Below are 17482 nucleotides of genomic sequence, written 5' to 3'. Positions count from 1 at the left end.
TACTAACGAGGAAGGTTGCTATTGTTTATTGACAATTAAGTTTGGAAGAAAGCTATTATGTAGTAACTGGTAGAATAGTGTTGTGTGGCAGAAGAGAAAATTTTATACTCCCCGTCGGGGAATCGACCCCCGGTCTTCCGCGTGACAGACGGAGATACTGTCCACTATTCCAACGAGGAAGGTTGCCATTTGCCATTGACAATTCAGTTTGGAAGAAAGCTATTATGTACTAACTGGTAGAATACAGTGTTGTGTGGCAGAAGAGAAAAGTTTATACTCCCCGTCGGGGAATCGAACCCCAGTCTTCCGCGTGACAGGCGGAGATACTGTCCACTATACTAACGAGGAAGGTTGCCATTGTTTATTGACAATTAAGTTTGGAAGAAAGCTATTATGTACTAACTGGTAGAATACGGTGTTGTGTGGCAGACGCGAAAATTTTACACTTCCCGTCGGGGAATTGAACCCCGGTCTTCCGCGTGACAGGCGGAGATACTGTCCACTATACTAACGAGGAAGGTTGCTATTGTTTATTGACAATTAAGTTTGGAAGAAAGCTATTATGTAGTAACTGGTAGAATAGTGTTGTGTGGCAGACGCGAAAAGTTGATACTCCCCGTCGGGGAATCGAACCCCGGTCTTCCACGTGACAGGCGGAGATACTGTCCACTATACTAACGAGGAATGTTGCCATTGTTTATTGACAATTCAGTTTGGAAGAAAGCTATTATCTACTAACTGGTAGAATACGGTGTTGTGTGGCAGACGCGAAAAGTTGATACTCCCCATCGGGGAATCGAACCCCGGTCTTCCACGTGACAGGCGGAGATACTGTCCACTATACTAACGAGGAAGGTTGCCATTGTTTATTGTCAATTAAGTTTGGAAGAAAGCTATTATGTACTAACTGGTAGAATACGGTGTTGTGTGGCAGACGCAAAAAGTTGATACTCCCCGTCGGGGAATCGAACCCCAGTCTTCCGCTAGACAGGCGGAGATACTGTCCACTATACTAACGAGGAAGTTTGCTATTGTTTATTGACAATTAAGTTTGGAAGAAAGCTATTATGTAGTAACTGGTAGAATAGTGTTGTGTGGCAGAAGAGAAAATTTTACACTTCCCGATGCGGAATCGAACCCCGGTCTTCCGCGTGACAGGCGGAGATACTGTCCACTATACTAACAAGGAAGGTTGCTATTGTTTATTGACATTTAAGTTTGGAAGAAAGCTATTATGTAGTAACTGGTAGAATAGTGTTGTGTGGCAGAAGAGAAAATTTTATACTCCCCGACGAGAATCGAACCCCGGTCTTCCGCGTGACAGACGGAGATACTGTCCACTATTCCAACGAGGAAGGTTGCCATTTGCCATTGACAATTCAGTTTGGAAGAAAGCTATTATGTACTAACTGGTAGAATACAGTGTTGTGTGGCAGAAGAGAAAAGGTTATACTCCCCGTCGGGGAATCGAACCCCGGTCTTCCGCATGACAGGCGGAGATACTGTCCACTATACTAAAGAGGAAGGTTGCTATTGTTTATTGACAATTAAGTTTGGAAGAAAGCTATTATGTAGTAACTGGTAGAATAGTGTTGTGTGGCAGAAGAGAAATTTTAAACTCCCCGTCGAGGAATCGCACCCCGGTCTTCCGCGTGACAGGCGGAGATACTGTACACTATTCTAACTAGGAAGGTTGCCATTGTTTATTGTCAATTAAGTTTGGAAGAAAGCTATTATGTACTAACTGGTAGAATACGGTGTTGTGTGGCAGAAGAGAAAATTTTATACTCCCCGTCGGGGAATCGAACCCCGGTCTTCCGCGTGACAGACGGAGATACTGTCCACTATTCCAACAAGGAAGGTTGCCATTTGCCATTGACAATTCAGTTTGGAAGAAAGCTATTATGTACTAACTGGTAGAATACAGTGTTGTGTGGCAGAAGAGAAAAGTTTATACTCCCCGTCGGGGAATCGAACCCCGGTCTTCCGCGTGACAGGCGGAGATACTGTCCACTATACTAACGAGGAAGGTTGCTATTGTTTATTGACAATTAAGTTTGGAAGAAAGCTATTATGTACTAACTGGTAGAATATTGTTGTGTGGCAGAAGAGAAATTTTAAACTCCCCGTCGGGGAATCGCACCCCAGTCTTCCGCGTGACAGGCGGAGATACTGTCCACTATTCTAACTAGGAAGGTTGCCCTTTACTTTTGACAATTCAGTTTGGAAGAAAGCTTTTATGTACTAACTGGTAGAATACGGTGTTGTGTGGAGACGCGAAAAGTTGATACTCCCCGTCGGGGAATTGAACCCCGGTCTTCCACGTGACAGGCGGAGATACTGTCCACTATACTAACGAGGAAGGTTGCCATTGTTTATTGACAATTAAGTTTGGAAGAAAGCTATTATGTACTAACTGGTAGAATACGGTGTTGTGTGGCAGACGCGAAAAGTTGATACTCCCCGTCGGGGAATCGAACCCCGGTCTTCCATGTGACAGGCGGAGTTACTGTCCACTATACTAACGAGGAAGGTTGCCATTGTCTATTGACAATTAAGTTTGGAAGAATCCTATTATGTACTAACTGGTAGAATACAGTGTTGTGTGGCAGAATCAAAAAATTGATACTCCCCATCAGGGAATCGAATCCCAGTCTTCCGCTAGACAGGCGGAGATACTGTCCACTATATTAACGAGGAAGGTTGCTGTTGTTTATTGACAATTAAGTTTGGAAGAAAGCTATTATGTAGTAACTGGTAGAATAGTGTTGTGTGGCAGACGCGAAAAGTTGTTACTCCCCGTCGGGGAATCGAACCCCGGTCTTCCGCGTGACAGGCATAGATACTGTCCACTATACTAACGAGGAAGGTTGCTATTGTTTATTGACAATTAAGTTTGGAAGAAAGCTATTATGTAGTAACTGGTAGAATAGTGTTGTGTGGCAGAAGAGAAAATTTTATACTCCCCGTCGGGGAATCGACCCCCGGTCTTCCGCGTGACAGACGGAGATACTGTCCACTATTCCAACGAGGAAGGTTGCCATTTGCCATTGACAATTCAGTTTGGAAGAAAGCTATTATGTACTAACTGGTAGAATACAGTGTTGTGTGGCAGAAGAGAAAAGTTTATACTCCCCGTCGGGGAATCGAACCCCGGTCTTCCGCGTGACAGGCGGAGATACTGTCCACTATACTAACGAGGAAGGTTGCTATTGTTTATTGACAATTAAGTTTGGAAGAAAGCTATTATGTAGTAACTGGTAGAATAGTGTTGTGTGGCAGACGCGAAAAGTTGATACTCCCCGTCGGGGAATCGAACCCCGGTCTTCCGCGTGACAGGCGGAGATACTGTCCACTATACTAACGAGGAAGGTTGCTATTGTTTATTGACAATTAAGTTTGGAAGAAAGCTATTATGTAGTAACTGGTAGAATAGTGTTGTGTGGCAGAAGAGAAATTTTAAACTCCCCGTCGGGGAATCGCACCCCAGTCTTCCGCGTGACAGGCGGAGATACTATCCACTATACTAACGAGGAAGGTTGCTATTGTTTATTGACAATTAAGTTTGGAAGAAAGCTATTATGTAGTAACTGGTAGAATAGTGTTGTGTGGCAGACGCGAAAAGTTGATACTCCCCGTCGGGGAATCGAACCCCGGTCTTCCGCGTGACAGGCGGAGATACTGTCCACTATACTAACGAGGAAGATTGCCTTTGTTTATTGTCAATTAAGTTTGGAAGAAAGCTATTATGTACTAACTGGTAGAATACGGTGTTGTGTGGCAGACGCGAAAAGTTGATACTCCCCGTCGGGGAATCGAACCCCGGTCTTCCGCATGATAGGCGGAGATACTGTCCACTATACTAACGAGGAAGATTGCCATTTTTTATTGTCAATTAAGTTTGGAAGAAAGCTATTATGTACTAACTGGTAGAATACGGTGTTGTGTGGCAGACGCGAAAAGTTGATACTCCCCGTCGGGGAATCGAACCCCGGTCTTCCGAGTGACAGGCGGAGATACTGTCCACTATACTAACGAGGAAGGTTGCTAGTATTTATTGACAATTAAGTTTGGAAGAAAGCTATTATGTAGTAACTGGTAGAATAGTGTTGTGTGGCAGAAAAGAAAATTTTATACTCCCCGTCGGGGAATCGAACCCCGGTCTTCCGCGTGACAGACGGAGATACTGTCCACTATTCCAACAAGGAAGGTTGCCATTTGCCATTGACAATTCAGTTTGGAAGAAAGCTATTATGTACTAACTGGTAGAATACAGTGTTGTGTGGCAGAAGAGAAAAGTTTATACTCCCCGTCGGGGAATCGAACCCCGGTCTTCCGCGTGACAGGCGGAGATACTGTCCACTATACTAACGAGGAAGGTTGCTATTGTTTATTGACAATTAAGTTTGGAAGAAAGCTATTATGTACTAACTGGTAGAATAGTGTTGTGTGGCAGAAGAGAAATTTTAAACTCCCCGTCGGGGAATCGACCCCCGGTCTTCCGCGTGACAGACGGAGATACTGTCCACTATTCCAACAAGGAAGGTTGCCATTTGCCATTGACAATTCAGTTTGGAAGAAAGCTATTATGTACTAACTGGTAGAATACAGTGTTGTGTGGCAGAAGAGAAAAGTTTATACTCCCCGTCGGGGAATCGAACCCCGGTCTTCCGCGTGACAGGCGGAGATACTGTCCACTATACTAACGAGGAAGGTTGCTATTGTTTATTGACAATTAAGTTTGGAAGAAAGCTATTATGTAGTAACTGGTAGAATAGTGTTGTGTGGCAGACGCGAAAAGTTGATACTCCCCGTCGGGGAATCGAACCCCGGTCTTCCGCGTGACAGGCGGAGATAATGTCCACTATACTAACGAGGAAGGTTGCTATTGTTTATTGACAATTAAGTTTGGAAGAAAGCTATTATGTAGTAACTGGTAGAATAGTGTTGTGTGGCAGAAGAGAAATTTTAAACTCCCCGTCGGGGAATCGCACCCCAGTCTTCCGCGTGACAGGCGGAGATACTATCCACTATACTAACGAGGAAGGTTGCTATTGTTTATTGACAATTAAGTTTGGAAGAAAGCTATTATGTAGTAACTGGTAGAATAGTGTTGTGTGGCAGACGCGAAAAGTTGATACTCCCCGTCGGGGAATCGAACCCCGGTCTTCCGCATGACAGGCGGAGATACTGTCCACTATACTAACGAGGAAGATTGCCATTGTTTATTGTCAATTAAGTTTGGAAGAAAGCTATTATGTACTAACTGGTAGAATACGGTGTTGTGTGGCAGACGCGAAAAGTTGATACTCCCCGTCGGGGAATCGAACCCCGGTCTTCCGCGTGACAGGCGGAGATACTGTCCACTATACTAACGAGGAAGATTGCCATTTTTTATTGTCAATTAAGTTTGGAAGAAAGCTATTATGTACTAACTGGTAGAATACGGTGTTGTGTGGCAGACGCGAAAAGTTGATACTCCCCGTCGGGGAATCGAACCCCGGTCTTCCGCGTGACAGGCGGAGATACTGTCCACTATACTAACGAGGAAGGTTGCTATTATTTATTGACAATTAAGTTTGGAAGAAAGCTATTATGTAGTAACTGGTAGAATAGTGTTGTGTGGCAGAAAAGAAAATTTTATACTCCCCGTCGGGGAATCGAACCCCGGTCTTCCGCGTGACAGACGGAGATACTGTCCACTATACTAAAGAGGAAGGTTGCTATTGTTTATTGACAATTAAGTTTGGAAGAAAGCTATTATGTAGTAACTGGTAGAATAGTGTTGTGTGGCAGAAGAGAAAATTTTATACTCCCCGTCGGGGAATCGACCCCCGGTCTTCCGCGTGACAGACGGAGATACTGTCCACTATTCCAACGAGGAAGGTTGCCATTTGCCATTGACAATTCAGTTTGGAAGAAAGCTATTATGTACTAACTGGTAGAATACAGTGTTGTGTGGCAGAAGAGAAAAGTTTATACTCCCCGTCGGGGAATCGAACCCCGGTCTTCCGCGTGACAGGCGGAGATACTGTCCACTATACTAACGAGGAAGGTTGCAATTGTTTATTGACAATTAAGTTTGGAAGAAAGCTATTATGTAGTAACTGGTAGAATAGTGTTGTGTGGCAGACGCGAAAAGTTGATACTCCCCGTCGGGGAATCGAACCCCGGTCTTCCGCGTGACAGGCGGAGATAATGTCCACTATACTAACGAGGAAGGTTGCTATTGTTTATTGACAATTAAGTTTGGAAGAAAGCTATTATGTAGTAACTGGTAGAATAGTGTTGTGTGGCAGAAGAGAAATTTTAAACTCCCCGTCGGGGAATCGCACCCCAGTCTTCCGCGTGACAGGCGGAGATACTATCCACTATACTAACGAGGAAGGTTGCTATTGTTTATTGACAATTAAGTTTGGAAGAAAGCTATTATGTAGTAACTGGTAGAATAGTGTTGTGTGGCAGACGCGAAAAGTTGATACTCCCCGTCGGGGAATCGAACCCCGGTCTTCCGCATGACAGGCGGAGAGACTGTCCACTATACTAACGAGGAAGATTGCCATTGTTTATTGTCAATTAAGTTTGGAAGAAAGCTATTATGTACTAACTGGTAGAATACGGTGTTGTGTGGCAGACGCGAAAAGTTGATACTCCCCGTCGGGGAATCGAACCCCGGTCTTCCGCGTGACAGGCGGAGATACTGTCCACTATACTAACGAGGAAGATTGCCATTTTTTATTGTCAATTAAGTTTGGAAGAAAGCTATTATGTACTAACTGGTAGAATACGGTGTTGTGTGGCAGACGCGAAAAGTTGATACTCCCCGTCGGGGAATCGAACCCCGGTCTTCCGCGTGACAGGCGGAGATACTGTCCACTATACTAACAAGGAAGGTTGCTATTATTTATTGACAATTAAGTTTGGAAGAAAGCTATTATGTAGTAACTGGTAGAATAGTGTTGTGTGGCAGAAAAGAAAATTTTATACTCCCCGTCGGGGAATCGAACCCCGGTCTTCCGCGTGACAGACGGAGATACTGTCCACTATTCCAACAAGGAAGGTTGCCATTTGCCATTGACAATTAAGTTTGGAAGAAAGCTATTATGTAGTAACTGGTAGAATAGTGTTGTGTGGCAGACGCGAAAAGTTGATACTCCCCGTCGGGGAATCGAACCCCGGTCTTCCGCGTGACAGGCGGAGATACTGTCCACTATACTAACGAGGAAGGTTGCTATTGTTTATTGACAATTAAGTTTGGAAGAAAGCTATTATGTAGTAACTGGTAGAATAGTGTTGTGTGGCAGAAGAGAAATTTTAAACTCCCCGTCGGGGAATCGCACCCCAGTCTTCCGCGTGACAGGCAGAGATACTGTCCACTATTCTAACTAGGAAGGTTGCCCTTTACTTTTGGCAATTCAGTTTGGAAGAAAGCTTTTATGTACTAACTGGTAGAATACGGTGTTGTGTGGAGACGCGAAAAGTTGATACTCCCCGTCGGGGAATCGAACCCCGGTCTTCCGCGTGACAGGCGGAGATACTGTCCACTATACTAACGAGGAAGATTGCCATTTTTTATTGTCAATTAAGTTTGGAAGAAAGCTATTATGTACTAACTGGTAGAATACGGTGTTGTGTGGCAGACGCGAAAAGTTGATACTCCCCGTCGGGGAATCGAACCCCGGTCTTCCGCGTGACAGGCGGAGATACTGTCCACTATACTAACAAGGAAGGTTGCTATTATTTATTGACAATTAAGTTTGGAAGAAAGCTATTATGTAGTAACTGGTAGAATAGTGTTGTGTGGCAGAAAAGAAAATTTTATACTCCCCGTCGGGGAATCGAACCCCGGTCTTCCGCGTGACAGACGGAGATACTGTCCACTATTCCAACAAGGAAGGTTGCCATTTGCCATTGACAATTAAGTTTGGAAGAAAGCTATTATGTAGTAACTGGTAGAATAGTGTTGTGTGGCAGACGCGAAAAGTTGATACTCCCCGTCGGGGAATCGAACCCCGGTCTTCCGCGTGACAGGCGGAGATACTGTCCACTATACTAACGAGGAAGGTTGCTATTGTTTATTGACAATTAAGTTTGGAAGAAAGCTATTATGTAGTAACTGGTAGAATAGTGTTGTGTGGCAGAAGAGAAATTTTAAACTCCCCGTCGGGGAATCGCACCCCAGTCTTCCGCGTGATAGGCAGAGATACTGTCCACTATTCTAACTAGGAAGGTTGCCCTTTACTTTTGGCAATTCAGTTTGGAAGAAAGCTTTTATGTACTAACTGGTAGAATACGGTGTTGTGTGGAGACGCGAAAAGTTGATACTCCCCGTCGGGGAATCGAACCCCGGTCTTCCGCGTGACAGGCGGAGATACTGTCCACTATACTAACGAGGAAGGTTGCCATTGTTTATTGACAATTAAGTTTGGAAGTAAGCTATTATGTACTAACTGGTAGAATACGGTGTTGTGTGGCAGAAGAGAAAATTTTATGCTCCCCGTCGCGGAATCGAACCCCGGTCTTCGGCGTGACAGACGGAGATACTCTCCACTATTCCAACGAGGAAGGTTGCTATTGTTTATTGACAATTAAGTTTGGAAGAAAGCTATTATGTAGTAACTGGTAGAATAGTGTTGTGTGGCAGAAGAGAAAATTTTATGCTCCCCGTCGCGGAATCGAACCCCGGTCTTCCGCGTGACAGACGGAGATACTCTCCACTATTCCAACGAGGAAGGTTGCCACTTGCCATTGACAATTCAGTTTGGAAGAAAACTATTATGTAGTAACTGGTAGAATAGTGTTGTGTGGCAGAAGAGAAATTTTAAACTCCCCGTCGGGGAATCGCACCCCGGTCTTCCGTGTGACAGGCGGAGATACTGTCCACTATACTAACGAGGAATGTTGCCATTGTTTATTGACAATTCAATTTGGAAGAAAGCTATTATCTACTAACTGGAAGAATACGGTGTTGTGTGGCAGACGCGAAAAGTTGATACTCCCCATCGGGGAATCGAACCCCGGTCTTCCGCGTGACAGGCGGAGATACTGTCCACTATACTAACGAGGAAGGTTGCTATTGTTTATTGACAATTAAGTTTGGAAGAAAGCTATTATGTAGTAAATGGTAGAATAGTGTTGTGTGGCAGACGCGAAAAGTTGATACTCCCCGTCGGGGAATCTAACCCCGGTCTTCCGTGTGACAGGCGGAGATACTGTCCACTATACTAACGAGGAAGGTTGCTATTGTTTTTTGACAATTAAGTTTGGAAGAAAGCTGTTATGTAGTAACTGGTAGAATAGTGTTGTGTGGCAGAAGAGAAATTTTAAACTCCCCGTCGGGGAATCGCACCCCGGTCTTCCACGTGACAGGCGGAGATACTGTCCACTATACTAACGAGGAATGTTGCCATTGTTTATTGACAATTCAGTTTGGAAGAAAGCTATTATCTACTAACTGGTAGAATACGGTGTTGTGTGGCAGACGCGAAAAGTTGATACTCCCCGTCGGGGAATCGAACCCCGGTCTTCCACGTGACACGCGGAGATACTGTCCACTATACTAACGAGGAAGGTTGCCATTGTTTATTGACAATTAAGTTTGGAAGAAAGCTATTGTGTACTAACTGGTAGAATACGGTGTTGTGTGGCAGACGCGAAAAGTTGATACTCCCCGTCGGGGAATCGAACCCCGGTCTTCCGCGTGACAGGCGGAGATACTGTCCACTATACTAACGAGGAAGGTTGCTATTGTTTATTGATAATTAAGTTTGGAAGAAAGCTATTATGTAGTAACTGGTAGAATAGTGTTGTGTGGCAGAAGAGAAAATTTTATACTCCCCGTCGGGGAATCGAACCCCGGTCTTCCGCGTGACAGACGGAGATACTGTCCACTATTCCAACGAGGAAGGTTGCCATTTGCCATTGACAATTCAGTTTGGAAGAAAACTATTATGTACTAACTGGTAGAATACAGTGTTGTGTGGCAGAAGAGAAAAGTTTATACTCCCCGTCGGGGAATCGAACCCCGGTCTTCCGCGTGACAGGCGGAGATACTGTCCACTATACTAACGAGGAAGGATGCAATTGTCTATTGACAATTAAGTTTGGAAGAAAGCTATTATGTAGTAACTGGTAGAATAGTGTTGTGTGGCAGAAGAGAAATTTTAAACTCTCCGTCGGGGCATCGCACCCCGGTCTTCCGCGTGACAGGCGGAGATACTGTCCACTATTGTAACTAGGAAGGTTGCCCTTTACTTTTGACAATTCAGTTTGGAAGAAAGCTTTTATGTACTAACTGGTAGAATACGGTGTTGTGTGGCAGACGCGAAAAGTTGATACTCCCCGTCGGGGAATCGAACCCCGGTCTTCCGCGTGACAGGCGGAGATACTGTCCACTATACTGTCGAGGAAGGTTGCTATTGTTTATTGACAATTAAGTTTGGAAGAATTCTATTATGTACTAACTGGTAGAATACAGTGTTGTGTGGCAGAAGAGAAAATGTTATGCTCCCCGTGGGGGAATCGAACCCCGGTCTTCCGCATGACAGACGGAGATAATGTCCACTATTCCAAAGAGAAGGTTGCCATTTGCCATTGACAACTCAGTTTGGAAGAAAGCTATTATGTACTAACTGGTAGAATACAGTGTTGTGTGGCAGAAGAGAAAAGTTTATACTCCCCGTCGGGGAATCGAACCCCGGTCTTCCGCGTGACAGGCGGAGATACTGTCCACTATACTAACGAGGAAGGTTGCTATTGTTTATTGACAATTAAGTTTGGAAGAAAGCTATTATGTAGTAACTGGTAGAATCGTGTTGTGTGGCAGACACGAAAAGTTGATACTCCCCGTCGGGGAATTGAACCCCGGTCTTCCGTGTGACAGGCGGAGATACTGTCCACTATACTAACGAGGAAGGTTGCTATTGTTTATTGACAATTAAGTTTGGAAGAAAGCTATTATGTAGTAACTGGTAGAATAGTGTTGTGTGGCAGAAGAGAAATTTTAAACTCCCCGTCGGGGAATCGCACCCCAGTCTTCCGCGTGATAGGCAGAGATACTGTCCACTATTCTAACTAGGAAGGTTGCCCTTTACTTTTGGCAATTCAGTTTGGAAGAAAGCTTTTATGTACTAACTGGTAGAATACGGTGTTGTGTGGAGACGCGAAAAGTTGATACTCCCCGTCAGGGAATCGAACCCCGGTCTTCCGCGTGACAGGCGGAGATACTGTCCACTATACTAACGAGGAAGGTTGCCATTGTTTATTGACAATTAAGTTTGGAAGTAAGCTATTATGTACTAACTGGTAGAATACGGTGTTGTGTGGCAGAAGAGAAAATTTTATGCTCCCCGTCGCGGAATCGAACCCCGGTCTTCGGCGTGACAGACGGAGATACTCTCCACTATTCCAACGAGGAAGGTTGCTATTGTTTATTGACAATTAAGTTTGGAAGAAAGCTATTATGTAGTAACTGGTAGAATAGTGTTGTGTGGCAGAAGAGAAAATTTTATGCTCCCCGTCGCGGAATCGAACCCCGGTCTTCCGCGTGACAGACGGAGATACTCTCCACTATTCCAACGAGGAAGGTTGCCACTTGCCATTGACAATTCAGTTTGGAAGAAAACTATTATGTACTAACTGGTAGAATACAGTGTTGTGTGGCAGAAGAGAAAAGTTTATACTCCCCATCGGGGAATCGAACCCCGGTCTTCCGCATGACAGGCGGAGATACTGTCCACTATACTAACGAGGAAGGTTGCTATTGTTTATTGACAATTAAGTTTGGATGAAAGCTATTATGTAGTAAATGGTAGAATAGTGTTGTGTGGCAGACGCGAAAAGTTGATACTCCCCGTCGGGGAATCTAACCCCGGTCTTCCGCGTGACAGGCGGAGATACTGTCCACTATACTAACGAGGAAGGTTGCTATTGTTTTTTGACAATTAAGTTTGGAAGAAAGCTGTTATGTAGTAACTGGTAGAATAGTGTTGTGTGGCAGAAGAGAAATTTTAAACTCCCCATCGGGGAATCGCACCCCGGTCTTCCACGTGACAGGCGGAGATACTGTCCACTATACTAACGAGGAATGTTGCCATTGTTTATTGACAATTCAGTTTGGAAGAAAGCTATTATCTACTAACTGGTAGAATACGGTGTTGTGTGGCAGACGCGAAAAGTTGATACTCCCCGTCGGGGAATCGAACCCCGGTCTTCCACGTGACACGCGGAGATACTGTCCACTATACTAACGAGGAAGGTTGCCATTGTTTATTGACAATTAAGTTTGGAAGAAAGCTATTGTGTACTAACTGGTAGAATACGGTGTTGTGTGGCAGACGCGAAAAGTTGATACTCCCCGTCGGGGAATCGAACCCCGGTCTTCCGCGTGACAGGCGGAGATACTGTCCACTATACTAACGAGGAAGGTTGCTATTGTTTATTGATAATTAAGTTTGGAAGAAAGCTATTATGTAGTAACTGGTAGAATAGTGTTGTGTGGCAGAAGAGAAAATTTTATACTCCCCGTCGGGGAATCGAACCCCGGTCTTCCGCATGACAGGCGGAGATACTGTCCACTATACTAACGAGGAAGGTTGCTATTGTTTATTGACAATTAAGTTTGGAAGAAAGCTATTATGTAGTAAATGGTAGAATAGTGTTGTGTGGCAGACGCGAAAAGTTGATACTCCCCGTCGGGGAATCTAACCCCGGTCTTCCGTGTGACAGGCGGAGATACTGTCCACTATACTAACGAGGAAGGTTGCTATTGTTTTTTGACAATTAAGTTTGGAAGAAAGCTGTTATGTAGTAACTGGTAGAATAGTGTTGTGTGGCAGAAGAGAAATTTTAAACTCCCCGTCGGGGAATCGCACCCCGGTCTTCCACGTGACAGGCGGAGATACTGTCCACTATACTAACGAGGAATGTTGCCATTGTTTATTGACAATTCAGTTTGGAAGAAAGCTATTATCTACTAACTGGTAGAATACGGTGTTGTGTGGCAGACGCGAAAAGTTGATACTCCCCGTCGGGGAATCGAACCCCGGTCTTCCACGTGACACGCGGAGATACTGTCCACTATACTAACGAGGAAGGTTGCCATTGTTTATTGACAATTAAGTTTGGAAGAAAGCTATTGTGTACTAACTGGTAGAATACGGTGTTGTGTGGCAGACGCGAAAAGTTGATACTCCCCGTCGGGGAATCGAACCCCGGTCTTCCGCGTGACAGGCGGAGATACTGTCCACTATACTAACGAGGAAGGTTGCTATTGTTTATTGATAATTAAGTTTGGAAGAAAGCTATTATGTAGTAACTGGTAGAATAGTGTTGTGTGGCAGAAGAGAAAATTTTATACTCCCCGTCGGGGAATCGAACCCCGGTCTTCCGCGTGACAGACGGAGATACTGTCCACTATTCCAACGAGGAAGGTTGCCATTTGCCATTGACAATTCAGTTTGGAAGAAAACTATTATGTACTAACTGGTAGAATACAGTGTTGTGTGGCAGAAGAGAAAAGTTTATACTCCCCGTCGGGGAATCGAACCCCGGTCTTCCGCGTGACAGGCGGAGATACTGTCCACTATACTAACGAGGAAGGATGCAATTGTCTATTGACAATTAAGTTTGGAAGAAAGCTATTATGTAGTAACTGGTAGAATAGTGTTGTGTGGCAGAAGAGAAATTTTAAACTCTCCGTCGGGGCATCGCACCCCGGTCTTCCGCGTGACAGGCGGAGATACTGTCCACTATTGTAACTAGGAAGGTTGCCCTTTACTTTTGACAATTCAGTTTGGAAGAAAGCTTTTATGTACTAACTGGTAGAATACGGTGTTGTGTGGCAGACGCGAAAAGTTGATACTCCCCGTCGGGGAATCGAACCCCGGTCTTCCGCGTGACAGGCGGAGATACTGTCCACTATACTGTCGAGGAAGGTTGCTATTGTTTATTGACAATTAAGTTTGGAAGAATTCTATTATGTACTAACTGGTAGAATACAGTGTTGTGTGGCAGAAGAGAAAATGTTATGCTCCCCGTGGGGGAATCGAACCCCGGTCTTCCGCATGACAGACGGAGATAATGTCCACTATTCCAAAGAGAAGGTTGCCATTTGCCATTGACAACTCAGTTTGGAAGAAAGCTATTATGTACTAACTGGTAGAATACAGTGTTGTGTGGCAGAAGAGAAAAGTTTATACTCCCCGTCGGGGAATCGAACCCCGGTCTTCCGCGTGACAGGCGGAGATACTGTCCACTATACTAACGAGGAAGGTTGCTATTGTTTATTGACAATTAAGTTTGGAAGAAAGCTATTATGTAGTAACTGGTAGAATCGTGTTGTGTGGCAGACACGAAAAGTTGATACTCCCCGTCGGGGAATTGAACCCCGGTCTTCCGTGTGACAGGCGGAGATACTGTCCACTATACTAACGAGGAAGGTTGCTATTGTTTATTGACAATTAAGTTTGGAAGAAAGCTATTATGTAGTAACTGGTAGAATAGTGTTGTGTGGCAGAAGAGAAATTTTAAACTCCCCGTCGGGGAATCGCACCCCAGTCTTCCGCGTGATAGGCAGAGATACTGTCCACTATTCTAACTAGGAAGGTTGCCCTTTACTTTTGGCAATTCAGTTTGGAAGAAAGCTTTTATGTACTAACTGGTAGAATACGGTGTTGTGTGGAGACGCGAAAAGTTGATACTCCCCGTCAGGGAATCGAACCCCGGTCTTCCGCGTGACAGGCGGAGATACTGTCCACTATACTAACGAGGAAGGTTGCCATTGTTTATTGACAATTAAGTTTGGAAGTAAGCTATTATGTACTAACTGGTAGAATACGGTGTTGTGTGGCAGAAGAGAAAATTTTATGCTCCCCGTCGCGGAATCGAACCCCGGTCTTCGGCGTGACAGACGGAGATACTCTCCACTATTCCAACGAGGAAGGTTGCTATTGTTTATTGACAATTAAGTTTGGAAGAAAGCTATTATGTAGTAACTGGTAGAATAGTGTTGTGTGGCAGAAGAGAAAATTTTATGCTCCCCGTCGCGGAATCGAACCCCGGTCTTCCGCGTGACAGACGGAGATACTCTCCACTATTCCAACGAGGAAGGTTGCCACTTGCCATTGACAATTCAGTTTGGAAGAAAACTATTATGTACTAACTGGTAGAATACAGTGTTGTGTGGCAGAAGAGAAAAGTTTATACTCCCCATCGGGGAATCGAACCCCGGTCTTCCGCATGACAGGCGGAGATACTGTCCACTATACTAACGAGGAAGGTTGCTATTGTTTATTGACAATTAAGTTTGGAAGAAAGCTATTATGTAGTAAATGGTAGAATAGTGTTGTGTGGCAGACGCGAAAAGTTGATACTCCCCGTCGGGGAATCTAACCCCGGTCTTCCGCGTGACAGGCGGAGATACTGTCCACTATACTAACGAGGAAGGTTGCTATTGTTTTTTGACAATTAAGTTTGGAAGAAAGCTGTTATGTAGTAACTGGTAGAATAGTGTTGTGTGGCAGAAGAGAAATTTTAAACTCCCCATCGGGGAATCGCACCCCGGTCTTCCACGTGACAGGCGGAGATACTGTCCACTATACTAACGAGGAATGTTGCCATTGTTTATTGACAATTCAGTTTGGAAGAAAGCTATTATCTACTAACTGGTAGAATACGGTGTTGTGTGGCAGACGCGAAAAGTTGATACTCCCCGTCGGGGAATCGAACCCCGGTCTTCCACGTGACACGCGGAGATACTGTCCACTATACTAACGAGGAAGGTTGCCATTGTTTATTGACAATTAAGTTTGGAAGAAAGCTATTGTGTACTAACTGGTAGAATACGGTGTTGTGTGGCAGACGCGAAAAGTTGATACTCCCCGTCGGGGAATCGAACCCCGGTCTTCCGCGTGACAGGCGGAGATACTGTCCACTATACTAACGAGGAAGGTTGCTATTGTTTATTGATAATTAAGTTTGGAAGAAAGCTATTATGTAGTAACTGGTAGAATAGTGTTGTGTGGCAGAAGAGAAAATTTTATACTCCCCGTCGGGGAATCGAACCCCGGTCTTCCGCGTGACAGACGGAGATACTGTCCACTATTCCAACGAGGAAGGTTGCCATTTGCCATTGACAATTCAGTTTGGAAGAAAACTATTATGTACTAACTGGTAGAATACAGTGTTGTGTGGCAGAAGAGAAAAGTTTATACTCCCCGTCGGGGAATCGAACCCCGGTCTTCCGCGTGACAGGCGGAGATACTGTCCACTATACTAACGAGGAAGGATGCAATTGTCTATTGACAATTAAGTTTGGAAGAAAGCTATTATGTAGTAACTGGTAGAATAGTGTTGTGTGGCAGAAGAGAAATTTTAAACTCTCCGTCGGGGCATCGCACCCCGGTCTTCCGCGTGACAGGCGGAGATACTGTCCACTATTGTAACTAGGAAGGTTGCCCTTTACTTTTGACAATTCAGTTTGGAAGAAAGCTTTTATGTACTAACTGGTAGAATACGGTGTTGTGTGGCAGACGCGAAAAGTTGATACTCCCCGTCGGGGAATCGAACCCCGGTCTTCCGCATGACAGGCGGAGATACTGTCCACTATACTGTCGAGGAAGGTTGCTATTGTTTATTGACAATTAAGTTTGGAAGAATTCTATTATGTACTAACTGGTAGAATACAGTGTTGTGTGGCAGAAGAGAAAATGTTATGCTCCCCGTGGGGGAATCGAACCCCGGTCTTCCGCATGACAGACGGAGATAATGTCCACTATTCCAAAAAGAAGGTTGCCATTTGCCATTGACAACTCAGTTTGGAAGAAAGCTATTATGTACTAACTGGTAGAATACAGTGTTGTGTGGCAGAAGAGAAAAGTTTATACTCCCCGTCGGGGAATCGAACCCCGGTCTTCCGCGTGACAGGCGGAGATACTGTCCACTATACTAACGAGGAAGGTTGCTATTGTTTATTGACAATTAAGTTTGGAAGAAAGCTATTATGTAGTAACTGGTAGAATCGTGTTGTGTGGCAGACACGAAAAGTTGATACTCCCCGTCGGGGAATTGAACCCCGGTCTTCCGTGTGACAGGCGGAGATACTGTCCACTATACTAACGAGGAAAGTTGCTATTGTTTATTGACAATTAAGTTTGGAAGAAAGCTATTATGTAGTAACTGGTAGAATAGTGTTGTGTGGCAGAAGAGAAATTTTAAACTCCCCGTCGGGGAATCGCACCCCGGTCTTCCGCGTAACAGGCGGAGATACTGTCCACTATTCTTACTAGGAAGGTTGCCCTTTACTTTTGACAATTCAGTTTGGAAGAAAGCTTTTATGTACTAACTGGTAGAATACGGTGTTGTGTGGCAGACGCGAAAAGTTGATACTGCCCGTCGGGGAATCGAACCCCGGTCTTCCGCGTGATAGACGGAGATACTGTCCACTATACTAACGAGGAAGGTTGCTATTGTTTATTGACAATTA

General features: G+C 44.6%; 30 non-coding genes across 30 annotated transcripts; all 30 read right to left on the bottom strand.

Annotated features, from left to right (window-relative positions):
- Window positions 1–1956: 1956 nt before the first annotated feature.
- Window positions 1957–2028, bottom strand: trnad-guc (transfer RNA aspartic acid (anticodon GUC)). Its single transcript has one exon. It is a non-coding gene; the product is annotated as a tRNA-Asp (tRNA).
- A 1103-nt stretch (window positions 2029–3131) lies between these two features.
- Window positions 3132–3203, bottom strand: trnad-guc (transfer RNA aspartic acid (anticodon GUC)). The gene has a single exon. It is a non-coding gene; the product is annotated as a tRNA-Asp (tRNA).
- A 95-nt stretch (window positions 3204–3298) lies between these two features.
- Window positions 3299–3370, bottom strand: trnad-guc (transfer RNA aspartic acid (anticodon GUC)). Its single transcript has one exon. It is a non-coding gene; the product is annotated as a tRNA-Asp (tRNA).
- A 261-nt stretch (window positions 3371–3631) lies between these two features.
- trnad-guc (transfer RNA aspartic acid (anticodon GUC)) lies at window positions 3632–3703 on the bottom strand. The gene has a single exon. It is a non-coding gene; the product is annotated as a tRNA-Asp (tRNA).
- A 97-nt stretch (window positions 3704–3800) lies between these two features.
- trnad-auc (transfer RNA aspartic acid (anticodon AUC)) lies at window positions 3801–3872 on the bottom strand. The gene has a single exon. It is a non-coding gene; the product is annotated as a tRNA-Asp (tRNA).
- A 433-nt stretch (window positions 3873–4305) lies between these two features.
- trnad-guc (transfer RNA aspartic acid (anticodon GUC)) lies at window positions 4306–4377 on the bottom strand. Its single transcript has one exon. It is a non-coding gene; the product is annotated as a tRNA-Asp (tRNA).
- A 263-nt stretch (window positions 4378–4640) lies between these two features.
- trnad-guc (transfer RNA aspartic acid (anticodon GUC)) lies at window positions 4641–4712 on the bottom strand. The gene has a single exon. It is a non-coding gene; the product is annotated as a tRNA-Asp (tRNA).
- Window positions 4713–4807: 95 nt separating this feature from the next.
- Window positions 4808–4879, bottom strand: trnad-guc (transfer RNA aspartic acid (anticodon GUC)). The gene has a single exon. It is a non-coding gene; the product is annotated as a tRNA-Asp (tRNA).
- A 261-nt stretch (window positions 4880–5140) lies between these two features.
- Window positions 5141–5212, bottom strand: trnad-guc (transfer RNA aspartic acid (anticodon GUC)). The gene has a single exon. It is a non-coding gene; the product is annotated as a tRNA-Asp (tRNA).
- A 97-nt stretch (window positions 5213–5309) lies between these two features.
- On the bottom strand, window positions 5310–5381 carry trnad-guc (transfer RNA aspartic acid (anticodon GUC)). The gene has a single exon. It is a non-coding gene; the product is annotated as a tRNA-Asp (tRNA).
- Window positions 5382–5478: 97 nt separating this feature from the next.
- Window positions 5479–5550, bottom strand: trnad-guc (transfer RNA aspartic acid (anticodon GUC)). The gene has a single exon. It is a non-coding gene; the product is annotated as a tRNA-Asp (tRNA).
- A 431-nt stretch (window positions 5551–5981) lies between these two features.
- On the bottom strand, window positions 5982–6053 carry trnad-guc (transfer RNA aspartic acid (anticodon GUC)). The gene has a single exon. It is a non-coding gene; the product is annotated as a tRNA-Asp (tRNA).
- A 95-nt stretch (window positions 6054–6148) lies between these two features.
- Window positions 6149–6220, bottom strand: trnad-guc (transfer RNA aspartic acid (anticodon GUC)). The gene has a single exon. It is a non-coding gene; the product is annotated as a tRNA-Asp (tRNA).
- A 430-nt stretch (window positions 6221–6650) lies between these two features.
- trnad-guc (transfer RNA aspartic acid (anticodon GUC)) lies at window positions 6651–6722 on the bottom strand. The gene has a single exon. It is a non-coding gene; the product is annotated as a tRNA-Asp (tRNA).
- Window positions 6723–7153: 431 nt separating this feature from the next.
- trnad-guc (transfer RNA aspartic acid (anticodon GUC)) lies at window positions 7154–7225 on the bottom strand. Its single transcript has one exon. It is a non-coding gene; the product is annotated as a tRNA-Asp (tRNA).
- A 262-nt stretch (window positions 7226–7487) lies between these two features.
- Window positions 7488–7559, bottom strand: trnad-guc (transfer RNA aspartic acid (anticodon GUC)). Its single transcript has one exon. It is a non-coding gene; the product is annotated as a tRNA-Asp (tRNA).
- A 431-nt stretch (window positions 7560–7990) lies between these two features.
- On the bottom strand, window positions 7991–8062 carry trnad-guc (transfer RNA aspartic acid (anticodon GUC)). The gene has a single exon. It is a non-coding gene; the product is annotated as a tRNA-Asp (tRNA).
- Window positions 8063–8324: 262 nt separating this feature from the next.
- Window positions 8325–8396, bottom strand: trnad-guc (transfer RNA aspartic acid (anticodon GUC)). The gene has a single exon. It is a non-coding gene; the product is annotated as a tRNA-Asp (tRNA).
- A 599-nt stretch (window positions 8397–8995) lies between these two features.
- trnad-guc (transfer RNA aspartic acid (anticodon GUC)) lies at window positions 8996–9067 on the bottom strand. The gene has a single exon. It is a non-coding gene; the product is annotated as a tRNA-Asp (tRNA).
- A 599-nt stretch (window positions 9068–9666) lies between these two features.
- On the bottom strand, window positions 9667–9738 carry trnad-guc (transfer RNA aspartic acid (anticodon GUC)). The gene has a single exon. It is a non-coding gene; the product is annotated as a tRNA-Asp (tRNA).
- A 264-nt stretch (window positions 9739–10002) lies between these two features.
- trnad-guc (transfer RNA aspartic acid (anticodon GUC)) lies at window positions 10003–10074 on the bottom strand. Its single transcript has one exon. It is a non-coding gene; the product is annotated as a tRNA-Asp (tRNA).
- Window positions 10075–10674: 600 nt separating this feature from the next.
- Window positions 10675–10746, bottom strand: trnad-guc (transfer RNA aspartic acid (anticodon GUC)). The gene has a single exon. It is a non-coding gene; the product is annotated as a tRNA-Asp (tRNA).
- A 1605-nt stretch (window positions 10747–12351) lies between these two features.
- trnad-guc (transfer RNA aspartic acid (anticodon GUC)) lies at window positions 12352–12423 on the bottom strand. Its single transcript has one exon. It is a non-coding gene; the product is annotated as a tRNA-Asp (tRNA).
- A 95-nt stretch (window positions 12424–12518) lies between these two features.
- trnad-guc (transfer RNA aspartic acid (anticodon GUC)) lies at window positions 12519–12590 on the bottom strand. Its single transcript has one exon. It is a non-coding gene; the product is annotated as a tRNA-Asp (tRNA).
- A 599-nt stretch (window positions 12591–13189) lies between these two features.
- On the bottom strand, window positions 13190–13261 carry trnad-guc (transfer RNA aspartic acid (anticodon GUC)). Its single transcript has one exon. It is a non-coding gene; the product is annotated as a tRNA-Asp (tRNA).
- Window positions 13262–13525: 264 nt separating this feature from the next.
- trnad-guc (transfer RNA aspartic acid (anticodon GUC)) lies at window positions 13526–13597 on the bottom strand. Its single transcript has one exon. It is a non-coding gene; the product is annotated as a tRNA-Asp (tRNA).
- A 600-nt stretch (window positions 13598–14197) lies between these two features.
- trnad-guc (transfer RNA aspartic acid (anticodon GUC)) lies at window positions 14198–14269 on the bottom strand. Its single transcript has one exon. It is a non-coding gene; the product is annotated as a tRNA-Asp (tRNA).
- A 1605-nt stretch (window positions 14270–15874) lies between these two features.
- Window positions 15875–15946, bottom strand: trnad-guc (transfer RNA aspartic acid (anticodon GUC)). The gene has a single exon. It is a non-coding gene; the product is annotated as a tRNA-Asp (tRNA).
- A 264-nt stretch (window positions 15947–16210) lies between these two features.
- On the bottom strand, window positions 16211–16282 carry trnad-guc (transfer RNA aspartic acid (anticodon GUC)). The gene has a single exon. It is a non-coding gene; the product is annotated as a tRNA-Asp (tRNA).
- A 600-nt stretch (window positions 16283–16882) lies between these two features.
- On the bottom strand, window positions 16883–16954 carry trnad-guc (transfer RNA aspartic acid (anticodon GUC)). Its single transcript has one exon. It is a non-coding gene; the product is annotated as a tRNA-Asp (tRNA).
- Between the last annotated feature and the right edge of the window lie 528 nt (window positions 16955–17482).

The sequence above is a fragment of the Stigmatopora argus genome, chromosome 17, assembly GCF_051989625.1.
Source record: "Stigmatopora argus isolate UIUO_Sarg chromosome 17, RoL_Sarg_1.0, whole genome shotgun sequence".
NCBI lineage: Eukaryota > Metazoa > Chordata > Actinopteri > Syngnathiformes > Syngnathidae > Stigmatopora > Stigmatopora argus.
Note: the sequence above shows the minus strand (reverse complement) of the source record. Positions and strands in the feature narration are given on the sequence as shown.